The sequence below is a fragment of the Rana temporaria genome, chromosome 5, assembly GCF_905171775.1.
Source record: "Rana temporaria chromosome 5, aRanTem1.1, whole genome shotgun sequence".
NCBI classification, from domain to species: domain Eukaryota; kingdom Metazoa; phylum Chordata; class Amphibia; order Anura; family Ranidae; genus Rana; species Rana temporaria.
This window is the reverse complement of record NC_053493.1, coordinates 94,548,676-94,564,954: the sequence shown is the minus strand read 5'-3', so window position 1 is coordinate 94,564,954 and position 16,279 is coordinate 94,548,676.

The following is a 16,279-nucleotide window of genomic DNA, read 5'->3' as shown; positions in this document are numbered from 1 at the left end:
AAAATCCCAGCGAATGGGTTTCAGCGGATAGATCCTATGGTGTGTACACTCCAGCGGATCTTTTTCCGCGGATATTTATCCCCTGGGATGGATTCTAGCAGATAAATATTTGCTGACATGCTAAACAAATCTATCCGCTGGAATCCATCCCAACGGATGGATCCGCTGGTCTGTATAGACTCACCGGATCCATCCGTCCGAAGGGATCCCCCGCATGCGTCGTAATGATTCGACGCATGCGTGGAATTCCTTATATGACAGCGTCGCCGCGTCATAATCGCGGCGACGGCGCGACACGTCATCGCCAGAGGATTTCGGCGCGGATTTCAATGCGATGGTGAGTACACTCCATCGCATAGAAATCCGCGGAAATCCTCAAGAGGATTTATCCGCGGAAACGGTCCGCTGGACCGTATTCGCGGATAAATCCTCTTGTGTGTATGGGGCCTTAAGGTTATTTTCACTTGCCAATTTATTAGATGTGAAAATGACTAAAGAATTGAGTTAAATATATACCTATATAAGGGAGTGTATGTACTGGAGATATATTTCAAGATGATTTCAAATCTGCTGGCATGCAAGGATGTTTATACCACCTCCTGGATCTATCTTTTGTTTACTGAGCACCAATAGTATAGCTTTCGATATTACCTGGAAGGAGAGATATAGCTCTTTTCCACAGCAGCTGCTCTGCAGGCTCTTCCTCTCCCCTATCCATTCGCAAAAAAAATTGGAGTTTGCAATTAGTTTTACAGATTGCAAAGTGTTCTGTGATTGGGCAAGGAGAAAAGAGGGGTGGGCAGTTCAGCTTGCAAATGACAGTATAGCTTCTGTGTAGGATATTTGTATAGCGATACCTATACGATCGGCACTCAGTTAAGCAGGGCGTACATGCATCAAAATTCAATATGTGAGTGTATTCCTGTCTGTTCAATAGTAGCCAGTTGTTAGATCGGCTTCTGTCGAACAGAACTGCTGGAGAATCGGCACTCATTCAGTGTTTTCATTCAGTGTTTGCAGCTGATGGCTACAGCTCTGTTCTGTGTTTCCTGACAGTATCAGCCCCCCCGCCCCTCCCAGCAGAACACAATAGCACAGCAGGGAGAGATTCCCTCACAAGTGATGTGGATGCAGGAATCTGTCTTTTTTTTTTTTAACCCGCTAGTAGGACAAAAAAACACTCTCTGTGTATATACCCTGCTTTAAACAGTAAATTATCAAGGAAAATAAGCGCTCCAGGAGGTGGCATGCACCTTGTTGCACTTTAAGTGGATCTAAACTCTTAACATTTTGTTTCTGATGCATTCCCTGCATTAAGCTAAAAAACACCCCACTAACTGTAACCCCCAAATCCCCCACTGTTCCCCCACCTTAGACACTTGCCTTACTCCTCTCACCTCTCCAGCGGTGTCCGGGGTACAGCACTGATCACCGGAGACACTGGCAGCAGCGGGAATCAAACTCCTGTGAGGAGGGAGTAGGACCATGGCTTGCTGGCACTGTGTATGTCTATGGACTCACACATTGTGGCTTTAGAGCACGCCCGCACACATTCCCCCTTAGCACACAGCTTGCTGGGGGGGCACTCAGAAAGGGGGGTGGACAGCACTAGTGTGGGGACCACCAAAGAGGAGATAAGCGACAGATCTCTGCAATATCGTTGCATAGAGCATGCAAGTATAACCCCTTTTTTATTTTAGGGAAAATAAATTGCCTTAAATCACTAACTCCTTGTGAAGTAGGTTTTTAAAAACTGGAGTTTGTCTTTAAAATAAGGTGGTTTGATTATGTAAACCCATGAAAGTATAATTGTCAATGTTTATTTTTCTAACAGTTTCTCACATATTGCCTTAATAACTGAAATCCTGTTACTCTGCTGTGTAGATTTAATTATAATGAAAACAGTAATTATTCCGGCATGCTTTTGCATGCAAGAAAGCAAACAAGCATACTGTGTGAAGCAGGTGTATGCTGATCTGCCATTTTTATTAAATTATATCTTCCAACAGACATGTAGAATCTTTCTGCATATTTTGGCTTTTATGTGTTTATAATGAGATGCAGAATCATTAGAAACCTACCTGGCCAGGTGTACAAACATTAGATGTGCAGTAGCAGAATGCAGGCTATGGGTAACCCCTTTTATATTATTTATAAGTGATGAGAAGTAAAAGCTCTGAATCCTGTTGTCACACATTTCTGCGATTCGCTGTTTTCCTCTCCTGCTGCAGGGCAGGTGGATAAGGCTACTGTAGGCTCAGAGAGAGGCTTTGAAGCTTGTTAGGCTGGGGCTTAAGACCCCTTTCACACGAGCGTTCCGATCGGTTCCGCCTGTCGGTTTTTCAGACGGACCCGATCAGAACCTCCATTCTTCTCAATGGAGTGGCATGTCTGTTTACACCTGCCTACTTCCAATCCGATCCGCTAAAACCAGATGGATGAGGATACGCTTGCGATCCGTCTATCAGATTGGATGGCAGTCGGGTGTAAACGAACAGGCGGTCCATTTACATCCGGCGGCCCATAGAGGAGAGTGGTCTGTGTCCATGTCAGCTCTGCATTAACGGACATGGAACTGTCATCCACCTGTTTAGATCCCCCGCTGAGCGAGCAGATTTTAGCCGCAGTCTGCCCCGTGTGAAAGGGGCCTAATACTGAACAAAGATGGGCAGGTCTGTCATTGTTGCTCATTCTTCCCTATTATATAGGGAATTTTATATATGTGTGTGGGTATATATATATTAATCCCTGGCAGCTCTCAGGCATCACCTATTCTAAAATCCATAACCAAACTGTAATACAATGTTAATAGTCTTTTTATTATCACTTGAGATGTTCTCATATAATCATTTTGTTGGTTGGAAGGGGTGCTCAGTGCTATAAGTGGACAGCTGATGTGAAATAGAATAGGATTGATCCCTGGGGAATGCCGGCAGAACATAGCATGTGTTTCTTGGTGTGTAATTCCTTTGCAGCTTTTCTATATGCCTCTATTGAGAAACCAGGAAGTCACTATACCCATTTTTTTGGTGTCTGCATTTTTGGACTTCAGTGGCCTTTCTGAGAGAATTGTTTTTCTTTTTGAGTGACTCCGTTCACCCCTGGTGAAAATTGCAATGTGTGCTTAAAGTGTTACTAAGCCCACAACAGTAAAATTAGTCTTTATATGCTCATTCATTGGTTGATTGAAAGCAGTGCAGCCATTGGCTCACGCTGCGGTCAATCACATCCAATGGTGCGCTGGGGGCAGGGCTGAGTGATACAGTCGGCGGCTTTGGCCGCCAGCTGTATAACGGGAGCGCGCCCGCAAGAACTCAACACCATGCTCGCTCGCATAAAGGTGTTAAGTCCCACCGAGGGACCCCAGAAGACCAGGTTCGGGGCCACTCTGTGCAAAACGAGCCGCACAGTGGAGGCAAGTATAACATGTTTGTTATTTAAAAAATAAATACAACTTTAGTGATCCTTTAAACCTGTGCACTGTGTAAAAAGGCTGTTTGATCCTGGCTTCCCTGATCCTCCCCTTTTTCCAATTTCCCCTGATAATTTCCTCATAGCACAGAGTCTATAGAGTCAGGCTGCACATGCTCAGTTTGGTGTACATTGCTACATTTCTTCTTGGGAGAGTGCATGTAATCAGCACAGGGCCAATCAGCACTGTGCAGATGGAGGGTCAGGGGTCTTGCAGTCTCAGAGGACAGTCAGAAAACGCCTCCTAAAAGCTTTAACCGGTGCTTGTCTGGGCACTGATAGAAGACTGCTCTTACTGCTGGTGAGAAAAAATATTTAGCAGTTTATATTTACTAAAATAATTGCATTCTATGTACTGTGGGACACCAGATATAGTGAAGGCAAGTTCTGGGTTTAGTAACACTTTAAAAGGGGTTGTAAAGGAAAAAAAATGTTTCCCTAAATAGCTTCCTTTACCTTAGTGCTTAGTGCAGTCCTTCACTTACCTCATCCTTCCATTTTGGTTTTAAATGTCCTTATTTCTTCTGAGAAATCCTCACTTCCTGTTCTTCTGTCTGTAACTCCACACAGTAATGCGACACTTTCTCCCTGGTGTGGAGAAAGCCTCTTGAGGGGGGGAGGGGGCAAACAGGCAAGTCAGGACACTCTCTACTTTGCAGATAGAGAAAGAAGCATCCTGACACTCCTGCTCACCCCCTCCCCCCTCAAGAGGCTTTCTCCACACCAGGAAGAAAGCCTCGCAAAACGCTAGTGAGTTGCAGACCGAAGAACAGGAAGTGAGGATTTCTCAGAAGAAATAAGGACATTTAAAAGAAAAATGGAAGGATGAGGTAAGTGAAGGAGGACTGCACTAAGGTAAAGGAAGCTATTCAGGGGGGGGAAATGTTTCCTTTACAACCCCTTTAACTCTATATCCGCTAATTTAGACTTGGCTTCTTCCAGTTTAGTGTAGACAGGCTGTTGAAAGCTAATGTTTAATTTGTGGATATAAGCACACCATTATTCTTCCAAATATGATAATTTCTAAAGCCAAAGTCTTGTTGGAACTACAGCATACCTAATCCTATAAAAGTTTCTAAATCAATCATGTTCTCTGACTATTGCTACGTTCCCTGGAATAGTGACACAGGCCCATTAATTCAGATATATATATATATAAAATACATAGTCAAACAATGTCTTTATTGCTAGGTAATATTAGTCCTCTTTTGTTTTGAAGCATGGCATGAAAGGAAATCTCATACTTTATGCAGAATAGACCTTCATTTTTAGACAATCTAAAATACTGTTTGCACAGCAGTCTTCTCTCTCTTTTTTTTTTTTTTGGTCTGACATTTTTATTTTATTTGACTGTTAAGAAATGGTTGCCTCCAGAAAAGATTTTCTTTCTCATTTTAAAATGCTAGTTTTCTTGCTGCCATGTTGGCCCCCTTGCTTCAATAGCGTGAGTCAATGACAAAGCATAGGAAGACATAGAAGGCCTTCAGTCTGACTTTTCCTGATATGCATTCTTGTTCTGTGTCAGTGACTCAGAAAGTCTGCAGAACAGCCAGACAAACAGCATCTTCAGGATAAAAGCCAGTAAAAGAAACCTCTATATTTCTCTTAGGAAAGGTGTATGTTAAGATGTATCACAAATTAGGACTTGCATAACCACACCCCTTATTAGGAAATAAAATTGTATACATTTCCAATGCCACCTGTTTCTTAGAATTACAGACTATACACATATATTGTAATGGGTATCAGGTGCTGAATTAAAAAGATAATTTTCTCTTTTTCAACATTGCTTTATATCCTGTTTGACCTTCTAATGCAATGTATGTGCGCGGTTTCATTTTGTGTCATCGGTGCTTTCAGCAAAACATATTCTTCCTTATTGCCGTGGATTATGTACATCATTTAGAAATGTACAAGATACACTTTTTAACCAAAACCAGTTAGTCTTTGCTCTCTCCTTTTGTCTCTGGCACAATTCCTCAGCTGAATGTATCTAATTTAATTCTATTTTAAGTGTTTTAATGTCTGTGACATTAAAAGAGTCAATATAAGTCTTCCATAAATAAAAAAATCGCCTTAGTTTTGTTTTACCGAAAGACACAGACGCATACAGTATGTATATATCAAATATTTAATTATGCTGCTATAAAGTCTTTTATCTGTAGAGGAATAATGAATAATGAGTATGGCATGGCTATCCTGTATGATTGTGTAAATAAAATTATTTCACAGTGAGTGTTTCATTTCATATATTTCATACATGGGGCCTTTTTTTAGGGGGCAACCAATACAGTAAGAGAAGTGGCAAAGACTTTCTCTTACCACAGGGTTTTAAAAAAAAAAAAATGTAATCAAAGCCTCTCCACTCCCCCTGCTGGTCGAATTCATTTTTCCTGCCGGCTGATACATCACTACAGAGGAACCACAGCGCCCGAAGTAGGAACAAGTACATTTGGAAGTATAGAAAACATACAGTGGCTGGGGAGAAGAGAAGTATCAGCTTTTTTTCAATAAATGGTCCGCCATAAAGTAAGCTTATAAACCTTTGCAGGGTAACCTCTTAGTTAACCACTTAAAGCGGGGGTTCACCCAAAAAAAAATGTTTTAATTGCATCTAGCAGTGCCAGCATACTAAGGACATTACATTTCGGCAGGTAATTTTTTTTTTCTCTGTACATACCTTTATATCCTGATGTTGTCCAGGGCTTACGGGTTCCGATGACTGCGGGACTGGGCGTTCCTATCCTACCGCTTACCAGAGGGGAAGATCCCAACTAGAGACCTTCTGACAGCAGATGGCTTGCTCCCCAGGGTTACTTGGCAGGATATCCAGGGGCCAAAACTTCTCCCACAGTGGACCGATAATTAATGTTGATTGAAACCAATATGGAGAAGAAAAAAAGCTACATAGTGTGAACCCGTATAGCAATTTATTAAAAAAGATTAAAATCACACTTACAAGAATGTAGATAAAATTAGCTTGTGAAAATATATATAGCTGGCCGGCTAGCACAACCCGTTCACTCCGGGATACAGTATGCGGTTCTAGACGTCAGCACGCCGCCACCCTACGCCGTTTCGTCTCAGACGACTTCGTCCTGGGGCCTAAGTCTTCTGAGACGAAACAGCGTAGGGTGGCGGCACACACACACACACACACAGTGGGGCAAAAAAGTATTTAGTCAGCCACCAATTGTGCAAGTTCTTCCACTTAAAAAGATGAGAGGCCTGTAATTGGCATCATAGGTATACCTCAACTATGAGAGACAAAATGTGGAAACAAATCCAGACAATAACATTGATTTGGAAAGAATTTATTTGCAAATTATGGTGGAAAATAAGTATTTGGTCACCTACAAACAAGAAACATTTCTGGCTCTCCCAGACCTGTATCTTGTTCTTTAAGGGCCCTTTCACACGAGCAGACAAAGGTCAGTTTTTTACAAGTCCGTTTACGGACTTGTAATGCTTCCCTATGGGATTGCAGACGTTAGCGGATTGAGCATCCGCTAACGTCCGCAAAGATCCGCCTCCGCAAAGATCCGCTTTTTCAGACGGAAGAAAACCCTATTTTTCTTCCGTCTGGCGGAACGGATCGGATGAATACGGACACACGGTCCGTATTCATCCGATTCCCCATAGGGGACAGCGGAGGAAAGACAGGGCGGTCCCTGCACAGTGTGCGGGAACCGCCCTGTCCGCCGACAGCTCAGCGGGGATTTACGGATGATCCCCGCTGAGCAGACGGACACACACGGGGCGGATCAATACGGATCCGCTCCGTGTGAAAGGTCCCTAAGAGGCTCCTCTGTCCTCCACTCATTACCTGTATTAAAGGCACCTGTTTGAACTTGTTATCAGTATAAAAGACACCTGTCCACAACCTCAGTCACATTCCAAACTCCACTATGGTAAGGACCAAAGAGCTGTCGAAGGACACCAGAAAAAAAATTGTAGACCTGCACCAGGCTGGGAAGACTGAATCTGCAATAGGCAAGCAGCTTGGTGTGAAGAAATCAACCGTGGGAGCAATAATTAGAAAATGGAAGACATACAAGACCACTGATAATTTCCCTCGATCTGGGGCTCCACGCAAGATCTCACCCCGTGGGGTCAAAATGATCACAAGAACGGTGTTCAGGTGGCCAGCTGCCGTTATTCAGGTGGCCAGCGCTCACCATCCGGCCATCTGAATAGTGGGTGGCAGCGGGAAAATACATAGATTCATGCAATGCATGAATATGTATTTCAGTGGCTGTGTGAGAGCCAGAGGGGGCGGCGCTCCGGCGCCCTCTATGGACGAATTGCCACTGCTGGGCGCGTTTGAGAACAAAGGAAATGTGATCACTTAAAAAAGGTATAATTTTTTTTTATATCTAAACAAAATTTTTTTGCCTTACATTTCAAACTGAATGAGTTGTTTTACAAGGTGATCGTTTACAATAACTTAATTGACCCCGTGGTTATAAAAATAAATTAACTATCAATTCCCCAATAAAAATAAAGGCAACAAATTAAATTTAAAAAAGGAACACCTTTTGGCACACAGTATGCATACCTCCCAACTGTCTCTGATTTCGAGGGACTGTCCCTGATTTGGAGCAATGTCCCTCTGTCCCTCATTCCTCCTCATTTGTCCCTCATTTTGATCTGATCTATATAGATGTATATAAAATGCACTTTTTTATCTATCATAAAGTGTTTCCCAGTGCTAAACCTTTAATCTGATTTCCATATTGCTGTATCTGTAAATTCCAAAAGCCAATATAAAGCAATAGCAGTGGTAAAAAAAGCTCTTGTGGGTTTAACCAATCTTATTTTTTTTGTACAATTCTCTTTTAAGGGGGCGTGACAAGGGGTGTGTCCCATGCCTACATACTTTTGCTGATAGGCGTCCCTCATTCCCATCTCAGAAAGTTGGAGTAATGAGTATATAGACAAAGGACAGTTTCCTCCCACATCCCTTGTTACATGCATTACAAGGATCTAATAGGCAGAATGCAGAAAAAAGGCTATTGTGTTTTTAGCGTGTTTTTAGACTTCAATACAAGGTGCCTTTTTTTTTTAACAGAAAGAGGTTTTTATTAACAAAACAGCATTACAAGATATGTATTAGTCGACAATCAGATTTGCATAGAAACGATGACAGTCAGAAACAAGTAATTTCAGCGTTTGCAGATTATAAAACAAAGGAAAATCAAAAAGAAAATGGGCAATAATAAAAGTAAAGTAAGCCACAAGGTGTAAGTTCATAGCTCTCCCACCCCAGCACACCCCAACCGTAAACCACCAGGTGCAGACCCAACCGGAGTCAGAGTACACTCGGGTAAAAGACCGTCGCCCCTGCGCCAAATCCCCAGATAACCAACCAGAACGTATTAGGACCTCAGCAGCCGATCGAAGTGGGTGGCGCCCTGGGAGAGAGGGGGGGGCAACGGCCCCCATGCCGGGCGGGGGGGGGGGAGTCTACAAGGTGCCTTTTGGTGCATTTTTCAAACAGGTCACCAAAGATGCAGCAAGCAGGAATGTTAAAGGAAACTACTTTTTATGTGCTTTTGTCTTGCTGTAAAGGTGTGTTTTAGCGCAGCAAAATTGCACTAGCGTGAACAAAGCCTATGATTGGCTAAGCCATTTGAATTGTTTTTTCAATATAACAAATGCAGTAAAATAGCGCATTTTGTGGGATGTACACATCAAGCCAAAATGAGGGACAAAGGCATTGGATCTCAAATGAGGGACAGTCCCTCCAAGTGTTGGGAGCTATGCTTCTATAAAATGTTTACAGTCCCGGACCGTCTCCTGTACAATGTCCGCAGTCCCTGACCATCTCCTGCACAATGTCCGCAGTCCCTGACCATCTCCTGCACAATGTCCGCAGTCCCTGACCATCTCCTGTACAATGTCTGCAGTCCCTGACCATCTCCTGCACAATGTCCGCAGTCCCTGACCATCTCCTGCACAATGTCCGCAGTCCCTGACCATCTCCTGCACAATGTCCGCCGTCCCTGACCATCTGCACAATGTCCGCCGTCCCTGACCATCTCCTGCACAATGTCCGCCGTCCCTGACCATCTCCTGCACAATGTCCGCCGTCCCTGACCATCTCCTGCACAATGTCCGCCGTCCCTGACCATCTCCTGCACAATGTCCGCAGTCCCTGACCATCTCCTGCGCAATGTCCGCCGTCCCTGACCATCTCCTGCACAATGTCCGCCGTCCCTTACCATCTCCTGCACAATGTCCGCAGTCCCTGACCATCTCCTGCACAATGTCCGCCGTCCCTGACCATCTGCACAATGTCCGCCGTCCCTGACTATCTCCTGCACAATGTCCACCGTCCCTGACCATCTCCTGCACAATGTCCGCCGTCCCTGACCATCTCCTGCACAATGTCCGCCGTCCCTGACCATCTCCTGCACAATGTCCGCCGTCCCTGACCATCTCCTGCACAATGTCCGCAGTCCCTGACCATCTCCTGCGCAATGTCCGCCGTCCCTGACCATCTCCTGCGCAATGTCCGCCGTCCCTGACCATCTCCTGCGCAATGTCCGCCGTCCCTGACCATCTCCTGCACAATGTCCGCCATCCCTGACCATCTCCTGTGCAATGTCCCCAGTCCCTGACCACCATCTCCTGCACAATGTCCGCCATCCCTGACCATCTCCTGCACAATGTCCGCAGTCCCTGACCATCTCCTGCGCAATGTCCGCCGTCCCTGACCATCTCCTGTGCAATGTCCCCAGTCCCTGACCACCATCTCCTGCACAATGTCCGCCGTCCCTGACCATCTCCTGCACAATGTCCGCCGTCCCTGACCATCTCCTGCACAATGTCCGCAGTCCCTGACCATCTCCTGCGCAATGTCCGCCGTCCCTGACCATCTCCTGTGCAATGTCCCCAGTCCCTGACCACCATCTCCTGCACAATGTCCGCCGTCCCTGACCATCTCCTGCGCAATGTCCGCCGTCCCTGACCATCTCCTGCGCAATGTCCGCCGTCCCTGACCATCTCCTGCGCAATGTCCGCCGTCCCTGACCATCTCCTGCGCAATGTCCGCCATCCCTGACCATCTCCTGCGCAATGTCCGCCGTCCCTGACCATCTCCTGTGCAATGTCCCCAGTCCCTGACCACCATCTCCTGCACAATGTCCGCCGTCCCTGACCATCTCCTGCACAATGTCCGCAGTCCCTGACCATCTCCTGCACAATGTCCGCCGTCCCTGACCATCTCCTGCGCAATGTCCGCCGTCCCTGACCATCTCCTGCACAATGTCCGCCGTCCCTGACCATCTCCTGCGCAATGTCCGCCGTCCCTGACCATCTCCTGTGCAATGTCCCCAGTCCCTGACCACCATCTCCTGCACAATGTCCGCCGTCCCTGACCATCTCCTGCACAATGTCCGCAGTCCCTGACCATCTCCTGCGCAATGTCCGCCGTCCCTGACCATCTCCTGTGCAATGTCCCCAGTCCCTGACCACCATCTCCTGCACAATGTCCGCCGTCCCTGACCATCTCCTGCACAATGTCCGCAGTCCCTGACCATCTCCTGCGCAATGTCCGCCGTCCCTGACCATCTCCTGCACAATGTCCGCCGTCCCTGACCATCTCCTGCGCAATGTCCGCCGTCCCTGACCATCTCCTGCGCAATGTCCGCAGTCCCTGACCATCTCCTGCGCAATGTCCGCCGTCCCTGACCATCTCCTGTGCAATGTCCCCAGTCCCTGACCACCATCTCCTGCACAATGTCCGCCGTCCCTGACCATCTCCTGCACAATGTCCGCAGTCCCTGACCATCTCCTGCGCAATGTCCGCCGTCCCTGACCATCTCCTGTGCAATGTCCCCAGTCCCTGACCACCATCTCCTGCACAATGTCCGCCGTCCCTGACCATCTCCTGCACAATGTCCGCAGTCCCTGACCATCTCCTGCGCAATGTCCGCCGTCCCTGACCATCTCCTGTGCAATGTCCCCAGTCCCTGACCACCATCTCCTGCACAATGTCCGCCGTCCCTGACCATCTCCTGCACAATGTCCGCAGTCCCTGACCATCTCCTGCACAATGTCCGCCGTCCCTGACCATCTCCTGCGCAATGTCCGCCGTCCCTGACCATCTCCTGCGCAATGTCCGCCGTCCCTGACCATCTCCTGTGCAATGTCCCCAGTCCCTGACCACCATCTCCTGCACAATGTCCGCCGTCCCTGACCATCTCCTGCACAATGTCCGCAGTCCCTGACCATCTCCTGCGCAATGTCCGCCGTCCCTGACCATCTCCTGTGCAATGTCCCCAGTCCCTGACCACCATCTCCTGCACAATGTCCGCCGTCCCTGACCATCTCCTGCACAATGTCCGCAGTCCCTGACCATCTCCTGCGCAATGTCCGCCGTCCCTGACCATCTCCTGCACAATGTCCGCCGTCCCTGACCATCTCCTGCGCAATGTCCGCCGTCCCTGACCATCTCCTGCGCAATGTCCGCAGTCCCTGACCATCTCCTGCGCAATGTCCGCCGTCCCTGACCATCTCCTGTGCAATGTCCCCAGTCCCTGACCACCATCTCCTGCACAATGTCCGCCGTCCCTGACCATCTCCTGCACAATGTCCGCAGTCCCTGACCATCTCCTGCGCAATGTCCGCCGTCCCTGACCATCTCCTGTGCAATGTCCCCAGTCCCTGACCACCATCTCCTGCACAATGTCCGCCGTCCCTGACCATCTCCTGCACAATGTCCGCAGTCCCTGACCATCTCCTGCACAATGTCCGCCGTCCCTGACCATCTCCTGCGCAATGTCCGCCGTCCCTGACCATCTCCTGCGCAATGTCCGCCGTCCCTGACCATCTCCTGCGCAATGTCCGCCGTCCCTGACCATCTCCTGTGCAATGTCCCCAGTCCCTGACCACCATCTCCTGCACAATGTCAGCCATCCCTGACCATCTCCTGCACAATGTCCGCAGTCCCTGACCATCTCCTGCACAATGTCCGCAGTCCCTGACCATCTTCTGCGCAATGTCCGCAGTCCCTGACCATCTCCTACGCAATGTCCGCAGTCCCTGACCATCTTCTGCGCAATGTCCGCAGTCCCTGACCATCTCCTGCGCAATGTCCGCAGTCCCTGACCATCTCCTGCGCAATGTCCGCAGTCCCTGACCATCTTCTGCGCAATCTCCGCAGTCCTTGACCATCTCCCGTAAATTTCAAAAAACATACACAAGAGAGCGCAAACACCTAGTGCATTACCACCAAGAGTTCTGAGGAAGGGGGTTCGTCCCCCGAAACTCGTAAGCTCTTTCACCATTTTGGCCACCTGTGCCAATTGGGAAAATGTATTCTTACTTCCTGTCCCAAATCCACAACAGGAAGTGAGAGGAAATCCCTCCGAAGTGAGGGAATCCGTGGTTGTCACCAGAACTAGTGTCTTTATTGGAAGATTTCCCCTCCTATTCCTGTTCTGGTGACAACCCAAAATCTGTCATTAGTGGGAATGCTTTAATAAGCATTCCCAGTATTGATATTTAGTGGGAATGCTTTAATAAGCATTCCCAGTATTGATATTCGTTTTTTATTATTAGTGGGAATGCTTTAATAAGCATTCCCAGTATTGATATTCGTTTTTTATTATTCTTCTTCTTAATTTTATTCCGTACGTTTTTTGGCTCTGCGTAACTTCTGCATACTTTCAGCTATTGAGACCATTTAACTTTTAAAATGTTCGTCTCATTCAGCTAACGATGGGACTTCTTCAAGTTTTTTTGTACTATTTATACTTTTTAAAATATTAAGCTTTTAGACACTTTTTTTTAACATTGAAGTCAATGAGAACATCCTTTTTCCTGCTTCAAAACACACGTTCTGCCAAAAGTTTCAGCTCCTTCATACTTTCACTTACAGACACCAAACAAACTTTAAAGCGGTCACAAAATATTCAGCTATCCAAACATGACTTTTCAGATTGATATCTTTTACGGTTTTTGTGAAAACGCAATTTACGTTTAGCGATTTTTTCAGAAAATGGAATCGGTTATAATGTAACCCTATGGAAGGGATTTAGAGTGTGTCATGTGACCTTTAGAGTGGAGATCTTTGAAAACAAAAATTATCTTTAAAAAAAGGGCGAACAAATTGCTCTCACGCCCACAAGATCTACTTGTCATACACAATTTATATATCAAAACGTAGGTATGCTTGTCTGGTTTCAGGCAATGTGATCAGTTTTGTGATACGTATTTTAGTTTTAGTTCCAGGAGCTTCTAAAGGACAAGAGCGACAAAACCACTCTCATTGACCGTCCATGTTAAAAAAATTTAAAATTTTCCTGCAAAACACACAAAGACGCTCTTTTCTAAATCGCTGGCATGGCCACAATTTTAAGTTTATCAACATAAATTTCATATCGATGCGTTCACAAGGGCCGTGTCTTTCAAACGGTGAAGTCGCTGTATCGATCGCATGTACGGTTGTGGATTTATTACGTTTTGTTTGGAGGCGTAATTAATGTATTGGTCTGTGAATTAAAAGGCGTTTGTAATGGAATTTCTTTCCATAAATAGCTTTCTACCTCAGTGCAATATTCCTCCTCACTGACCTGGGGGGAGGGGAAACCTCTTGAGGGGGGAGGGGCGACCAGGAAGTCAGCATACTCTCTACTTTGCAGATAGAGAAAGGAGCTGTGTGTCCTAAAGATAGTGTAGTGGTTATGGTGAATGGCTTTGGTGCGGGCTCAGCAATTCAGCATTCCCACTCGCATTTTCCTCAGGGAATGCATTTTCTAGTTCTTAATTTTAATTTTATTCCGTACGTTTTTTGGCTCTGCGTAACTTCTGCATACTTTCAGCTATTGAGACCATTCAACTTTTAAAATGTTCATCTCGTTCAGCTAACGATGGGACTTCTTCAAGTTTTTTTGTACTATTTATACTTTTTAAAATATTAAGCTTTTAGACACTTTTTTTTAACATTGAAGTCAATGAGAACATCCTTTTTCCTGCTTCAAAACACACGTTCTGCCAAAAGTTTCAGCTCCTTCATACTTTCACTTACAGACACCAAACAAACTTTAAAGCGGTCACAAAGTATTCAGCTATCCAAACATGACTTTTCAGATTGATATCTTTTACGGTTTTTGTGAAAACGCAATTTACGTTTAGTGATTTTTTTATCGGTTATAATGTAATCCTATGGAGCAGGTTTAGAGTGTGTCATGTGACCTTTAGAGTGGAGATCATCCACAAAAAATATTATCTTTAAAAAAAGGGGGAACAAATTGCTCTCACGCCCACACGATCTACTTGTCATACACAATTTATATATCAAAACGTAGGTATGCTTGTCTGGTTTCAGGCAATGTGATCAGTTTTGTGATACGTATTTTAGTTTTAGTTCCAGGAGCTTCTAAAGGACAAGAGTCATGTTAAAAAGTCTAAAAAATGTTTCTGCAAAACACACAGACGCTCTTTTCTAAATCGCTGACATGGCCACATTTTTAAGTTTATCAACATAAATTTCATATCGATGCGTTCACAAGGGCCGTGTCTTTCAAACGGTGAAGTCGCTGTATCGATCGCATGTACGGTTGTGGATTTATTACGTTTTGTTTGAAGGCTTCGATAACTGATTTTGCGTGTGGATGAAAGCGTTTCTAATGGTATTTTGATTCCCTAAATAGCTTTCCTTACCTCAGTGCAGTCCTCCTCCCCCACCTCATGTGGAGAAAGCCTCTTGAGGGGGGAGGGGCGACCAGTCAAGTCAGGACACTCTCTATATTGCAGATAGAGAAAGGAGCTGTGTGATATTAGGCTTTATAAGTACTGAACACTGCTTGTATGTCCTAAAGATAGTGTAGTGGTTATGGTGAATGGCTTTTGTGCGGGCTCAGCAATTCAGCTATTCAGCATTCCCACTCGCATTTTCCTCAGGAAATGCATTGTCTAGTCGTTTTTTATTATTCTTAATTTTAATTTTATTCCGTACGTTTTTTGGCTCTGCGTAACTTCTGCATACTTTCAGCTATTGAGACCATTCAACTATTAAAATGTTCGTCTCGTTCAGCTAACGATGGGACTTCTTCAAGTTTTTTTGTACTATTTATACTTTTTAAAATATTAAGCTTTTAGACACTTTTTTTTAACATTGAAGTCAATGAGAACATGCTTTTTACCGCTTCAAAACACACGTTCTGCCAAAAGTTTCAGCTCCTTCATACTTTCACTTACAGACACCAAACAAACTTTAAAGCGGTCACAAAATATTCAGCTATCCAAACATGACTTTTTAGATTGATATCTTTTACGGTTTTGTGAAAACGCAATTTACGTTTAGTGATATTTTATCGGTTATAATGTAATCCTATGGAGCAGGTTTAGAGTGTGTCATGTGACCTTTAGAGTGCAGATCATCCACAAAAAATATTATCTTTAAAAAAAGGGCGAACAAATTGCTCTCACGCCCACAAGATCTACTTGTCATACACAATTTATATATCAAAACGTAGGTATGCTTGTCTGGTTTCAGGCAATGTGATCAGTTTTGTGATACGTATTTTAGTTTTAGTTCCAGGAGCTTCTAAAGGACAAGAGTCATGTTAAAAAGTCTAAAAAATGTTTCTGCAAAACACACAAAGACGCTCTTTTCTAAATCGCTGACATGGCCAAATTTTTAAGTTTTTCAACATAAATTTCATATCGATGCGTTCACAAGGGCCGTGTCTTTCAAACGGTGAAGTCGCTGTATCAATCGCATGTACGGTTGTGGATTTATTACGTTTTGTTTGAAGGCTTCGATAACTGATTTTGTGTGTGGATGAAAGCGTTTCTA